At 41.2% G+C, this 15466-nt stretch overlaps 2 protein-coding genes across 2 annotated transcripts in view; both read right to left on the bottom strand.

Moving 5' to 3' along the window:
• The window catches only part of sepsecs (Sep (O-phosphoserine) tRNA:Sec (selenocysteine) tRNA synthase), a 219394-nt gene that overhangs the window by 144211 nt on the left and 59717 nt on the right, over positions 1 to 15466 (bottom strand). The gene's annotated exons all lie outside the window — the stretch shown is intronic.
• Positions 1 to 15466, bottom strand: part of LOC128756156 (retinal guanylyl cyclase 2-like) — a 46889-nt gene that overhangs the window by 18005 nt on the left and 13418 nt on the right. Inside the window, exons 2-3 of the mRNA XM_053860428.1 lie at positions 5272 to 5455; positions 4357 to 4483 (exon numbers count right to left, since the gene is read on the bottom strand). The gene's annotated coding sequence lies outside the window, so the exon portion shown is untranslated. The remainder of the gene's footprint in view (positions 1 to 4356; positions 4484 to 5271; positions 5456 to 15466) is intronic.

Genomic DNA, 15466 nt, shown 5'->3' on the forward strand with positions numbered 1-15466 from the left:
TGTTTCCAAGCAGGTGATGAGCTTATATGATGATGGTTGGGTGTAAACATCATCGTAAATATCCAGATGAAATTGCCGACACTAAGACCGTGATATGGCTGATGAAGAGAAGCACCTGGTACTAACAATAGCATTGTCACAACCCCTCTTCCACCTAACATAATAAAAAAATACAGCGAGAAACAACCTACTCACAAAATCATCATACTGTGTCAAATATCTCTAATACTCAAACAATCTGAAAGAAAACCTAAAAAGTGCATATGGTAGGATTTAGTACTTTGAGAGCAACTTGCAGATGTCGTGAACATTTACGATAAATTCCCCAGCGCCATGAAAAAATATGCTTGGTTTGGTAAATGTTGGCAGACTTTGACGGGACCATGTTACTGTAGTTTACAGGGACAAACATTTAGAAAATGGTGAATAAATAAATTATAAATCATAGAATTATGTCATTTCCAAGAAACAATCACGGTGTAGGATTGTGTTATTTCTGTTCACAAGAGGATACCAGGGCCTCCTAATACAATTATCATACTGATGGCATAGTGAGTCATTACTCTGTGATAAACTTTTAATAAACATCTTTCAATTCCCACCCTCACCTCTGTAATTAGAGTAAATGGTTCCGTCCACCGGCTCCATCCCCTGTGCAGCGGAACTGTTAACTGTGATGGTAGGACGTCTCAAAAGTAAGATGTCAAATGTTGTTATTTTAGTTAAATGATTTAAAAAAGATTTGAGCCTCTCCTTGGCACAGTGGCCTCTCAACAAGAAGGTTCAGGGTTCGAATCCAGCTCTGGACTTTTCCGGGTGGAGTTTGCATTCTCCATGTGACTGTGTGGGTTTTTTCTTGGTACTCCAGTTTCCCCCCACAGCCCATAGACATGCTCACTAGGTTAAACAAAAAATTGTTGTGTGTGCCCTGCGATGAACTGACAGTCTGTCCAGGGTGTATTCCTGCTTCTCATCAAATGACTGCTGGTATGGGCTCCAGCTAAGCGGTGGTTAACAACAATTCATCCTAAATACAACGACAGAAAATCACTTCTCCTCAGATCAAAATCGTTTTCTGTCACTGTAGACTATTTCTTGTTGTCAGAATAATAATGAGAGATATCCATCAGGACAAATACATTGGAATGGTGTCAAATCCACTCTGACAATACAACTACAGACCAGTTTAAGCAAAATTGTAATGAGTAACATGAATATTTGATTTGATGATTGTTTTGTGGCTTCTGACTGTGAGAAACTGAACAAAAATGGCGCTTTTGATTGTAAAGGTTCCCAAACCCTGCTCTAGATCTACAAAAACACAATGTAACTCTTTCTGTACTTCTTTATCAACATCCTCGGAGCAACCAACTAATCTTGCATGCTCTTTCTCAGCATGAAACCATACTGCTGCTCATTGATGACTTCTTCTCTTTGTTGATTGTTTTCCACACCTTCATGTTATGACTCATCAATTTAATGCTGCTACAGTTCTGAGAATCTACTTTGTTCTTGAATATAGGCACCAGAGTACTCTTCCTCCTCTTATCATGCTTCCTCTTAGCCTTCAATATCATATTGATCAGTCAGGTAGCAAAGTTCACCACTGGCTCTCCTTAACACTTCCACACATCAACTGAGATGTGGGCCATATGCTTTCCCACCCATCATCTCATTAAAAGCCACCTTGCTTATTTCGTCAACTACCCTCTTGCATTGTCTGTTCGGTTGTCGGTCGCAAAAAGGCAGAGCTCCTGAACGTAAATGGAGTGAACCGGGTCAATAAGAATGAAGATGCGACACAACTGCTGTAGGAGAGACTGCTTGAAACTCTGAAGCTGCATCTGATACAGACCCGGAAAAAATAACATTTGTAGGAATTAAGACAGCATATTTTACAACCAAACTCAGCTGAGTAAAAAGAGATAAGTTAAAAAAAAAGAGAGGGATAAAGAATGCAAAAAAAGAGAATATGGCTATAAACATAGCTGCACTGTCAGATCACATTCAAAGCCAACTGGAGGACATGGTCAAGTTGAAAGAGTGAGAGAAGATGACAAGTGAGAAACACATGGAGGAAAATGTCAAAGCAAAACTCAACGAGATCTTGTGAGACAAAGATAAAGTATAAAATAACTTGAACGGGAGAACACTAAAATGAGGGTTCTTGTGATTACAATGTGTCCGCAAGGAACTCACTGCCCAAGTATGAGGAGAGAATCACCCACTTGGAAGCCAATATAAGAGCCAGGCCGTGTGATATTTCTCCGGACAGCATGGTAGGCTACAAACACCATCATCAAGGATCACATTCAACCACGATTACTCACAAAAAGATTGATGAAGACAGAAAAAACAAGTGGCAATGACAAAGAAAATATTTCACTTTCATTTTCTTTTTTTTTACAATTTATTTATTTTTAATGTGCCTGTATGGTGTAGTAAAAGTACCACATATAATGGCAATTGTAAAATTGATTTGTTGATGTGGTCAGTAATGGTTGGTCAGGCTAAACTGTTGTGGTTAATGTACCTCAAACAGAGGTACACCAACAACAAACTTCCACTCTTCACCACCCTCAACGCAATAGATTGGCTCATTGAAATGTCCTACTTTCATACATCTTTCCCTAGTCCCTGCTGATGGGTGAATTGTGAACCTTGCCCTATGCTTTGAATACCTGCACGAAGAAGGAGTGAAACAATTAAAGCAGTGATCTCAACTCGTGGGTTAATAGTGGTTACATGAAATACACAGCAATAACAGGTTAACGCCAAAACTCAGCATGAAAATGCCTCCAGACTCAACCTTGAAGTAGATACTACCATGATCTGTGGTGATGTGGTCATAATTTCGAGTTCAAAGTTTCCTAGAAAATATGTGTTAAAACCAGAGGTGGTAGTAAGTCACACATGTGCAAGTCTCATGTCTTAACCCTCAAGTCTCAAGCAAGTCGAGCTAAGTCATTAAATTATAATAAGCTTGAGGACAACTGTCTTAAAATGCTGAACTTCAAGTAGCATATTTATTTCAATGCAAAGTGCAAAAAACACTGCATATAAGAATGCACAACAACATCACTCAGGGAGGTCAGATAGAGAAAAATGTAAATTAAATATTAATTATGCCTTGTACTTGAAAATTGTGTGTGCGTGTGCATGTGTAGAAGTGAGAATAATGTGTGGTTAGTGCATCAAGCTGTGTGACCTTGATGCGTGTGTCACGTGATCATTCAATCAGGTTGACAGGTTGGCTCACATCTGTACATTCGAGAAAATAACAATGCAGAATTCTCTCAATAATAAAGAAAGCAATAACTTGTCATTGCATGCATTTGCACGGGAAGTAAAAAAAAAAGGTGGTTTGTTGCTGAGAAATGTATTTTTTTATCCATATCTGATTATTTACGCTCATGTGTTGATTTTAATTCTGTTTTTAGGTAATGCACTTTGTGACCCTTTGTTTATAAAAGGTGCTATATAAATGAAGATGTATATTATTATTATTATCATTATTTTAGTGGTACTATATGACGCTTGATGTAACTGATCGCTGTGCAAAATGTAGCAGAGTAAAACTACAGGTAATTCCTACCATATGTAAGTTGATAATATCAATTAGTGAGTACTTTGAACTCATCAATTGATATTATCAGTAAAATAGATACAAAACTTGCACTGCAGTATAATTATGAGGTCCTCCTACTTTGTTACTTTACTGTACTGCATGAAATTATCTACTCTTAATACACATTCATTATAAAGAGAAAGGAAAACTGTATATTGCTCATTCCAGGACACAAGTGCTCCATCCTAGGCAATAGATGGGATCGTTTTCATCCTAGACACCATCATAATCCAACAAAGTCAGCATGTAAATATTGACAGGAAGTGCAACATGTGCAACACCTTACTCTTTTGAACTGCATTAATTTAGCTGGGAAATAGATAATCACACCCTAACAACTTCTGCACTAACTAATAACTATGCTCTGTAATCTTCTAACTTGGTGACATCACAAGGGTAAAGTCAAAGTGAGAAGTCCCTTCTGCTGATTGAAGGTGACAAGTGTTTAAAGGTTTGAGCTGCTCAGCAGGATGAAGCCGATTTAGGTGGGTAAAACCAAAATGGCTGCCAACTTCTTTTAGAGCAACTATCCTGGGATCCATTTAGCTACCACAACAAACGATAGAAGCATTTTGATTTGCAACACCTCTGAGAATTTTCTTGCTTCACAATGCCCTGGGGATGGAAAAGAAAACCTGTACTATGCAAACACAACTCTGTCACATTTGACATATCAGGCCATAAGGGCAAAAGAGAACTACAGAATCCTACCTACAGAAAAGACCTACCTTGCTTAATAATCTAGATCATCATTTGCTCAGATGATAAACCTTTCATTTCTGGCAAAGCTGTCCCAAACAACTGCAATGAGCTTCATGAAGTGCTACTGTCGCACTGTCAGATCAGTGGGACTGCCTGAGTAAAAGAGGAGGAGAAAGAGATTTGATGTTAATCCTGTTTAACTTCAAGTCTATGTGTAATGAGAGGATGAGTATGCACAGTAACAGACGGTAGAATGAAATGATCACACACGGTTACCAGAAAAATGCAATTCACAGAGAAGACACAAACAAATGCCAATTTCTTCAACATATTGGAATTGAGATGCAAACAGTTTAAGTCGTCTCCAGCAGAGGATTTTAAATTTAACACTTGGACAACAAAAACATGAGCTCAGCATACTGTCTGCGATGAACAGGATCTTACTATGATAATGAATATTGCTATATGGTCTACAACTTGAACAAATTATAGACCATAAAAAGCTGCTCAGCCTCCCTGCTAGTGCTTCTGTACATAATTTATTGTGCTTTCATTCCCCCAAAAGGTCAGTTGTTTTCTATTTTTGCCAGACAAACAGCATAAAACATAGTAACATGTCATTTTCGTCTTAAAAATAAGTAGTGCGACAGTCCTCAGATGAGATTATCATTTACTGATGCAACACTTCAGAGGGCAGTTAAGAACCAAAATTGGACACATTGAATGTACCAGCACATAATTAATGGCATGAAGTGTGATATCATTTAATTTCATAAACAGCGTTGCAGAACAGTGTGCACTTTGCAGTGTATTTTCAAGGAATCCCACTGTTTAGAAGTGAAAATAATAACTTAGAAATTCGGAAATTAACATTTTTGAAATTTGAAAAAAAAAAATGTGTATGTCTTGTTCAAAGGTCTTCAGGTTTCAGACTTGCTTACCTTGGCCATGTTTCTTAGAACTGAACACCTCGTACTTCTTGATACTACAAGCAGGTTGCAGTTGTGGAACATGGCAGCACTGGAGGATAATGGGTTCCTGGTAGCTTCATGTTGGATTCTTCTCAAATCTTTGAGAGCAAATTTCCATCTTTTTTTCTTCGTATCTTGTGAACCTGTTGACTATCTGCAACAAACGATGGTTCTTTGATTGCACCACAATGTTTCAGATATTTCAAGAGTGCTGCGTTCACCTCAGAGATTTGTTGACTTTTCAGAGTCAGTTAAATCTTTTGTTTGAGATTCTCTTTTTTGAATCTGCCTAACAATTCTGTGCACCTTGATACAGGGTGTTGATCACCTTAGGCCACACCCACCCTCGTTGCACAAATACAAATCATCTTACAGGCATTTAATCCAGTAAGCATTCAAGTTTTTACACCTTGGAGTTGGACATTAGTGGAACACGAGTGAAGCGTGAAGTGGACCGCAGACTCAAGTGAGCGTCGCAATGGCAAAGTTTAATCCTCCCGAGCTGTTTGACTTTTCCAAGCCCGAAGCATGGCCGGACTGGAGACAGAGGGTCGGAAGATATCGAGTAGCATCCTAGCTAATGAAAGAGGATGAAGTGGTGCAGGTAAATGCCCTGATTTACTCGATGGGTGCCGAGAAAGAGCACATATTCAAATCGTTCACGTTCCAAAATGCTGCAGACAGCGACATGTACGCCATCGTGATTACCAAGTTTGACAAGCATTATATTCAAAGACGCAACGTCATATATGAACGAGCGAAGTTCCACTCGAGAGAACAACTTCCCGGAGAGTCCATGGAAGCATTTGTCAGGGAACTTTATGAGTTAGCTGAGAATTGTGATTTTGGCGCTCAGAAGGAGGAGCAGATGTGGACCGCATCGTCATCAGGATAAGGGACAAATAAGTGTCTCAAAAACTACGAATGAAAAGTGACCTAACGCTGAGATGGCCAGGCACTGCGAGTTAGTCAAGTCTCAGAACACAGGTGCAAGCAGCAGCAGCAGCATGGAAAGTGTGGACAAAGTTAAAGTATTGAAAAAGAGGGAGCAACAGAAAAGGCACAGAATAAAACAAAGTGTGCCACATGTACAAGATGTGGTCGGAGTCATGACAGTGAACTGCGCTCTGCAAGAGGAAAGAAATGCCTGAAGTGTAACAAAATTGGACACTTTGCTGCTGTTTGTCGCACAAAGGCTGCCATAAGAGAAATAACAGAGACAAACAAAGACGATTGTTTATTCCTAGGATCAGTGGAGAACAAATGGAAACAAGTAGCGCTGGCTGAGGATGAACCTCCTTGGCATACCACTTTTGTTATAGAGAACACGGCAGTTTCTTTTAAAATCGACTCTGGTGCAGACACCTTGGTGATGTCAGAGGCAACATATGAGACTTTGAGGAACAAGCCCAAACTCACGCCAGTGGAACATACACTCAAAAGTCCAGGGGGAGAAGTGGCCACAAGGGAACAATTCCTCGCTAATGTTAAAGCCAAAGTTGATTGCAAACTTTGAAACTGTTGTTTTCGTGTAGTTGTTGTCAAGACAGGTGGCGAGAACCTTCTGCGCCGAACAGTGTCAACCAAACTGGGTTTGATGAAACGTGTTGATACAGTTAACACAGTTAGTAGTGTCGGCACACCTAAAGGTGAACCAGTGACTATCACATTAAGAGAAGGGGCACAGCCATATAGTGTTGTCACACCACGCCGTGTATCCATTCCCCTACTCCCAAAAGTAGAGACTGAGCTAAAAAGGATGGAATCCATGGGGGTGATAGAAAAGGTAACAGATCCAACGGAGTGGTGCGCACCCATGTTCCCTATTGTGACAAAGAATGCAAAAATTTGAATATGTGTGGACTTGAAAAGACTCAAAGACTCAATGAAAATGTCAAATGTGAGAAGTTTATTCTGCCAACTTTGGATGATATACTTACAAGCTAGCCAAGAGTACAGAGCTCTCCAGCCTCGATGCAGAAAGTGGGTTCTGGCAGATTCCGCTAGAGCAGTGGTTCTTAACCTGGGTTCGATCGAACCCTAGGGGTTCGGTGAGTCGGTGTCAGGGGTTCGGTGGAGCCTAGTCTGCAGTTAGTGTATCATATTTTATTTTTTACTAAAGAAGGTGAATGAGCATATGAAACTGGTGCGGTTCGGTGCCTCCAACAAGGTTAAGAACCACTGCGCTAGAGGAAAACAGCACTCGCCTAACCACATTGATCACACCACTGGGAAGGTACTGTTTTAAACGGTTTCCCTTTAGTATCACTTCAGCACCGGAGATTTTTCAAAGAAAAATGTCAGCGCTGCTACAGCGACATGAGGGCACTGTTGTATATCTGGATGACATACTGGTGTTTGGAGAAACACAGGAGGTGCATGATCAAAGACTCAAGATGGTCCTGGAGACAATCAAAGCTGCAGGTCTAAGACTCAATAAAGAAAAATGCAGAATGAGCCAGCCAGAGCTAAATTTTTTTGGGACAAGTGGTGACCAAAGGTGGCATTTGCCCAAGCCCAGAGGCACTAGACCCACCTGGAAACGTCAGTGAACTGAGAAGATGTCTGGGCATGGTTAACTATCTTGGGTGATATCGACCAAACTTGTCCACACTGCTGCAGCCTCTGAATGAATTACTAAAATCTGGCAACAGCTGGTGTTGAAAGAGAAAGAGTTAATCTCCTCTGCTCCAGTTCTAGAGTTCTTCGACCCAGCCAAACCAACAGTGGTCAGTGCGGACGCCAGCAGCTATGGGCTTGGGGGAGTCCTCATGCAGAAACATGATGGACAGAGCCTGTGGCATTCTGTTCACACACATTGATTGACACAGAAAGGAGGTACGCACAGATCGAAAAAGAATACCTGGCTGGAGTATTGGCGTCTGAGCATTTTTACCAATACCTGTGTGGCCTGGAGACCTATAAACTGCTCACAGATCACAAGCCCTTAGTCACTCTGATTAATGCAAAAGACTTAGATACCACACCCATCCGGTGTCAGTGGTTGCTCACCAGGCTGATGAAATTTAAGCCAGTGGCTGAATATGTCCCAGGAAAAGACCTGATCGTAGCTGATGCTCTATCTGGACAACCCATTTCTGACACAACTCTGGGTGATACAGAAGCAGAGGTGCAAGCGTACGTGGACTCAGTTGAAGAGGACTCACGGGTGAGAAAACCAGTTATTGAGCAGATCAAAGACAGGACAAGGACTAATGAGGAACTCCAGTGCATCCTCAAGTATGTTATGTTAATTGTTAGTTAATGGGCTTCTGCGGCGAGGAAAGCAGCTTGTGATCCCTGAAAGAATGAGAGCGTAGATACTAGAAAAGATCCACCAGGGCCACCAAGGACTTACAAAGGGCAGAGAACGTTACAGAGGAGCAGTGTGGTGGCATGGTATTGCTGCTGAAGAGAATAGTGTCAACGTCCAAACGTATTCACCGACCAAGCCAAAACAAAGAAAGGTCATCATGACTTGTTTTTTCAAGACGGCTAGAAATCTTGGAGTTGCCAAACTTGGACACAAAGACAATTATACAAGAGTTCAAAAGCATCTTCACACGTTTTGGGACACCAGAAGAGGTTATGACGGACAACTGACCACAATTCACAGCACAGCAGTTTCAACACTTGGCAAAAGAGCACGACTTCCAACATGTAAATTCAAGTCCGTACCTTCCACAATCGAATGGCTTGGCAGAACGAGCTGTGAAAACAGCTGAATGGATCTTGAAGCAGGACGATCCACATCAGGCTCTAATGAGTTACCGTTCTACACCCAGAGAACCAACAAAGGTGAGCCTTGCTGCACTGCTGATGGGTCGTGAAATCCGCACGACACTCCCGCTCTTGAAAGAAAGCCTGTGGCCCAAGTGGCCCGATCTTATAGCAGTCAGATGCAATGATGCCAGAGCTAAACACACATATATGAAATTTTATAATTGCAGACACTCGACAAAACTATTGCCACCATTTCATATTGGTGATGAAGTGAGACTGATGGAGAGAAAACTTGGGAAACCACTGCCACAGTGCAGAGTCCAAAAGATGACACCACGCTCATTCACACTGCAGACTGAACGAGGAGACACACCCAGGAGGAACCGGCGCCACATCCAAGTAGTGATCCGGCAACCATCTCCTCCGACACAGGGCCCTTCTCACGCACTCTTCGCAGACTCTTCACAGACTCCTCCATCAAAGCGTGAAATATGGGCACCCTCAACTTGCATTAGAAGACACCTAGGTTTTCATCAATCCACTGGACAGCCAGGTGGAGATCCTGCATGATTATTGACTGATCATGCAGCAAATAAAATAGTATACATAGCCATCACCCCAAAACATAAGATGCTATTGGTGTTATTCAAGTCTAGGGGATTCCTTTAGGTCCTTCTGTGGGGCAGCCGAAAAAGAGGCTCAAGTCCACCTTGGAGCAGTTCTTTAGCCTCCTGGGTCCAGAAGGCAAAACGTTGACCATACTTTTAGAATAATCAAATGAATCAATGAATTATTAGATCAGTAAAATTCAAATGACTGATTACCATTTCATCAATTACTATTGATGAAATGCCATCTTACCATTCAACGGAGAACCTCTCCATCTGCTACACTCACCACCACTTGCGGACTACTCAGCAACAGGCCACTTTGTGTAGAGGTTTGTCATGATCATAATGTATTTGTGGCTGCGAGCAGTCTCAGAGAGAGGGCCGATGAGGTCCAAGCCAACCACACACCACGCTTCATTAACCTAGTGGAATATCAGCAATTTATATATTTAGTGATAATTTTTTGCATTTCGTTCAGCAATCATTTTATGGATCCCACCTTGATAGGATACAAGGTGGGTGTATGTGTGCTAATGGGATCATTGAGTTGGCATTGATGGCAGCACCTCAACTGGTACAAAGAGAAGTAACTTTTACACAGCTTTTTTTCAACTCAACTTGAGTTATTGTATTTGAGTTGAGTCAAGCATATCCTTCTTTAAAGTTGACCAGTAGTAACCAGCAACAACCTTGTCCCTGATGGCTCTCAAACCACGATGATTTCCTTTCCCTGGATGATCATGGCATTCTTGAAGGACAGACCTATTTTCCTCCTCAGACAAAACCACCAGGCGAACATACTGCAGACCAGTGTCGAACACCCTGCCATCTTCCATAGCGACACCCACTTAGAATATGCTAGTAGTTCATTTTTTTTGGTGTCTTTGTTCCTACTACCTGTGTATGTCTTCAATGTTTCTTTTGTTTTTAATGCATATTTGCTGTGCACATTTTCCCATTGTGGGAAGAATAATGTAATGCATCTATCTAGTTTTTAGATGTTATGGCGTATAAATTATTAATAAATCATTAATATGCCTATTTTTAAAAACAATGATTAATATATAATTAATAAGAATAATATCTCTCAGTATATCTTTGCAATTTATGTTACAGAACATGAAAGGCAATTAGAAATACCATTGCTGCAAATGTTGCTATTTCTGGTCAGCAATCATACGTTTCGATATAAAGTTGAGAGCAGAGCGGCACATTTCTTGTCTGTCTATCTTTGACATGGTGGAGTCGAAGGGCGCTTTCAGTACAGTAATTATTTTCACTCGCGTGTGTGGCTACAGCGCAGCTGTCTGCATGAGGAGGACTGCGAGGAGGAAAGACGCAGCTTGATTTTCTCCAAGTTACTGAAGATCACCAGACTATTCATTGATCATTTCCCATGTCTGGATCTGTACTTCCATGATTAAAACCTTCTCGATCGTCAGTAATCGTAAGGTGTTGTGGGAGCCGCGTGGATCAATCAAGACCCTCCGTATTATGCGGCTTGTTTCCGCTATTTCCTTGTAAATTAAACATGATGAGACTCTTTCATGTCCAGTTTTGGCTGTGAAACGCCACATTCCGCTACAGCCGTGGCGGAGCTCCGTCATCAGTTCATATCTGAGGTGAGGACGACCCGTAGTTCTAAGAAGTGACAGAGAAAATAAGGAGTTCAAGCTGATTGTGGTAAATAGGTTGTCGCACGGCTGACGACTTCTTTGAGACATGCTTCGTCATGGGTCACAAACCAGCTATTTAGCGCAGCGCGCTGCCAGTTGAGCAGGAAAAACAGGGGGAGAATCGGACTCAGGCCACCCGAGACAGAACCCAGTAGCCGGCGTCCAGCGGAAACAACCATGTGCACAGGAAAGGAGCCCTGGAAGGGAATCAGGACGAAGAAGCGACAGGGCACAGACACCCGGCATCTCAGTCAATGTACGGTCATTATCGCTGCCTGATCTGCAGTGTTGCCACAGTTACTTTGAAAAAGTAATCCGACTACTGATTATTCCCTCAAAAAGTTAGTTCATTTCACTTAGTTCCTTTGCAATGTATTGTATTAGCATTATTGTATCGGAAACATTTGTTCTTACATTTATTTCACATAGATTTAACAGGAACAGGAGTGAGCGCCTCTGTCCCTGAATGAGGTTTATGTCTACCGTGGTGCGGCACTTAAGTCCGTTTGTTGTTGGATTTTTTTAAAATGGACGATCAGATGAAAACATACAGTTTCTAATCCTAGACTATTTTAAGTAAAAAAAGATAAACTATTGTGATAAGTAAAAAAAAAAACTTCATCGCCTTTGCGCGATATAATCATGTACGCATGCGCTTACCAGTAAACGTCAGTTAGTGAAACATGCGCAATTTCCGGTTCCAGCGCCGAAATTTCCGGCGAACCACATCAGGTAGGCGAACCAGATCAGGGAGTGACACCTATGACCGCCAATCACGTTCCTCACCGTGCGAAAGTAAGTTCCGGCGTCAGATCACGGCGGCCAATCAGATTTCAGTCACATGGCACGCCTTGGCCCAATCACGATCCTCTGCCACTTGCCGTGTTTACTTCGAGGTAAGCTGGTTTAGCTGGTAAGCTGACTTACGTTGTTATAATAAATGATGTAGTTGTCATTATTGATTGACATTGTGTCGACGGTTGTGTTCTGTGAAAATTGTTTAGTACACAATTACTGGAGGTTTTGACTGCCCCAACTTGTTATTAAAGAAGTTGTTAATTTGTGGGGTTGTTTCATGTTCTACTATTTATTTTTATTTAATAGCAGTTGGGTTGTGCTTATTGAGTTGTTTTGTTCTCCCTCAAAGAGAGGGGTGTTTTGATTTCGACAGAAATCAGTCAACAAAGTCATAACGGCCATAATATTTCTCGAAAACCATACAGTTGAACACCAAATATGCAATGTCGCACGCATTGATTTATAGATTTTCAGAAACGTTACTGTGAGTTCATTAAACTTATGTGTGTGACAACACGTTTGAAACAGTAAAATAACCGTAAGGTGTGTAATCCACATCTTCCTGTATAGTTCATGTGAGACATCATCATGTGTGCATCTGCCAGGTAATCCCCATTTCCTTTACACCTGCTTTCAAGTCATAACAGTGCTTTTCTGTTCTCGCTCAGAACATGAAAAACACCAGCATGGATCTGTTTGAGGCACGTGGTTTGACAAGACTTGCATCTGTCACGTGTTCACAACATCAGCCAACAGCACCTCCATCTCTGCTCCACCAGCTGCCGCCATCCAAATTGCTTTCTAGCTCCCGGGACACAGTTTCCTCTTTTGCAGACATCAGGTAGACATTTGTCACCAGTTAAACCCTATGAGTTTAAGTGTGAAACTTGCATTTCCCATTCTCTATATATGGGGTTGATCATTTTACCTGACAACTGTCTACTTCGTTCTACTTCAGCACTGAAGTGCATCTGACTGAGCAGCTTCATCCTGCTGGTAGGCACATGCCTTCTTGTATACGTTTGTTCCTGTGGAGTCATAACAGACAGACTAATAGTACCAACATGTTTACTCCAGGAACTTCTGAGAATATCAGGAATGCTGCGTCCCATCAGTGTGAAGCCCAGCCGAATCCATGTGTGTTGTATAACTCAAATGCATTTATTGATGTTGAATGACATCAGGTCAAAAACCTTCGTGTTTATTTCCCATTTACAGGTCAACGTGTCGTGTCTTTCATCTCACTGTGCAAATTCATCCTCATCTCCGCCTTTGCCACTCAAATCCATGTACAGACACGGGCAGGCGCAATAGACTGGGGACTCAAGTCTCTCGCATTCCGTGTGTGACACACACATTTTAACCTATGCACACGCAAGATTTTCAGATCACCGCCCGCCAAGTGACACAACTATATACTTTACACGATGGGACGTGCAGCCGATAGTAGAGCCGACTCTTTAAAGTATTTATATTACTACTGTATTGGCTATAAATATTGGCTAATGAGCCTTTTTCTTTCTGCAGAAGTCGCTCATGATTGGTCAAAATGTGTGTATACATTGAACAAATTCGGGGTGGTTGGCTGACACATGTACAGGTACGCGGTGAAGATGTGCGTGCACAGGAGAGAGAGAAATGAGAGATGGACCTTAGTAGTACTGGTTTCAGAGACGGCACGGCACGCTGGTCTGTGAAAGAAACGTATTGGTCTTTCATTTAAGCCTCAACAACAAAGGCAGCAAGGCTGAAATGTGTGAAAAATATCTGTATTTGGGTATATTTGTTGTTCAACTGTGTGGTTTTGTGACGTTTTAGGGCTGCTTTGATTGTATTATTTGATTTCTTTAGAAATGCCACTAATCCAGCAATGTATATTTTGTGACAATATCATATTGCAGAGCCGTGTTATTAAGGAAAAACTATGTGCATTGCAAACCATACTTAATTGCTGCAAAACGAAACATATCCATCTCCGATAGAATGGTGTGATCGCTGCCTACTCTACCTACTCCAGAAGGAAGAGGAGCTGCCTACAGGTGCAATGGTTGATGTGCTAAAATAAAATTAAATTGATAACGCTGTTTCAATTTGGTGATTTTGTCTGTATCATGCACACGAAAACAAAATGGAATGGGCCTCGTAGCAGGGTCTTTTCATTAGTTCCGATGGAACCACCCTCACACCTCCGCGACGTGAAAGCTGACAACCGCTCAGAGACCGGAGTCAAGCCATTCACGCTTCTCTGATCACAGTCAAGCCATCAGTCAGTTACATTTTGAGAATGTGTTAAGACACAGCAATAAAGTAGCAATGAAACTGCTTATAAGAAAGGTCTGGAAGACCAGTATCCGAAATAAATAGAAATAATTTACACATATACTTTTAAGATTCCTGCTAATTCAATTAATTAATGGCTATTTAATTTAGGTCAAACATATTTGCCATTTTCATTTAATTTTGATTGTCTTTTTTAACAAGAGTGAGTCAAGAGTAAATTTTCTGTAGTTTCTATTTCAAAATAGGCTTTAACTTTGAACATGCATTTACGAAAATGAAAGTGCAAAAGTCTGTCAAATCAAGCATCATATAATCAGAGAAGAAGGCATTGCATCTATCACTTAAGTTTGGAGACAGTTTACTGCTGAATTTTCGCAATGTTTTGTTTGGTTGTGAATCACTTGTTTTCATCAACATGTGATTCACCTGAACACAAATCGTACACCATGTAAAAAACTGTTTTTTCCTTTTCCTTTTTCTTGAATTTCTCTGCTACAATAATGTCTTTACGTACGCTCAAAATTTAACAGTGGATGGCTTGACTGATTGTGGGAGTGTCGAATGTCTTGACTCCAGTGTTTGAAGTGGGTTGGTTCAACGTTTCATGTTGTTATGACCTAAACTAAACTTGTGTATCACCCTTCCATCTCTTCTGCGAGAGAAACTCAAATAAGCAAGCTTCCACGTTCTGTTTGAGATCGTTTGTTTTTTTAAAATCAGAATCATATCTGTTATATTCAATGAAGTGATTCGCTCAACACACACGCACTGTTTCTGCTGTCATTCATTCATGCCAGTGATAAATAATGAACCACGAATAGTGAGGTAACTGTTTACTGAGCGATCTCATCCATGGTTATTGGTTTCTTTAAATGTGCTAAATATCTTTCGATCCGGTCACCCGGGGGTGATCAAGCAGATCGCTGAAGATAGTCTCGCAGCTGTAACGACCTTTCAGCCTGGGATTGGGAACGTAAATTAACGCATCGTGGGCCCCTGGTAAATGAGACGAGGCACATTCTAATGATGAAGGCAACATAAATACAAGTCAATCATCGCTCACAATGTATGCATTAG

Source organism: Synchiropus splendidus, chromosome 3, assembly GCF_027744825.2.
Source record: "Synchiropus splendidus isolate RoL2022-P1 chromosome 3, RoL_Sspl_1.0, whole genome shotgun sequence".
Classification (NCBI taxonomy): domain Eukaryota; kingdom Metazoa; phylum Chordata; class Actinopteri; order Syngnathiformes; family Callionymidae; genus Synchiropus; species Synchiropus splendidus.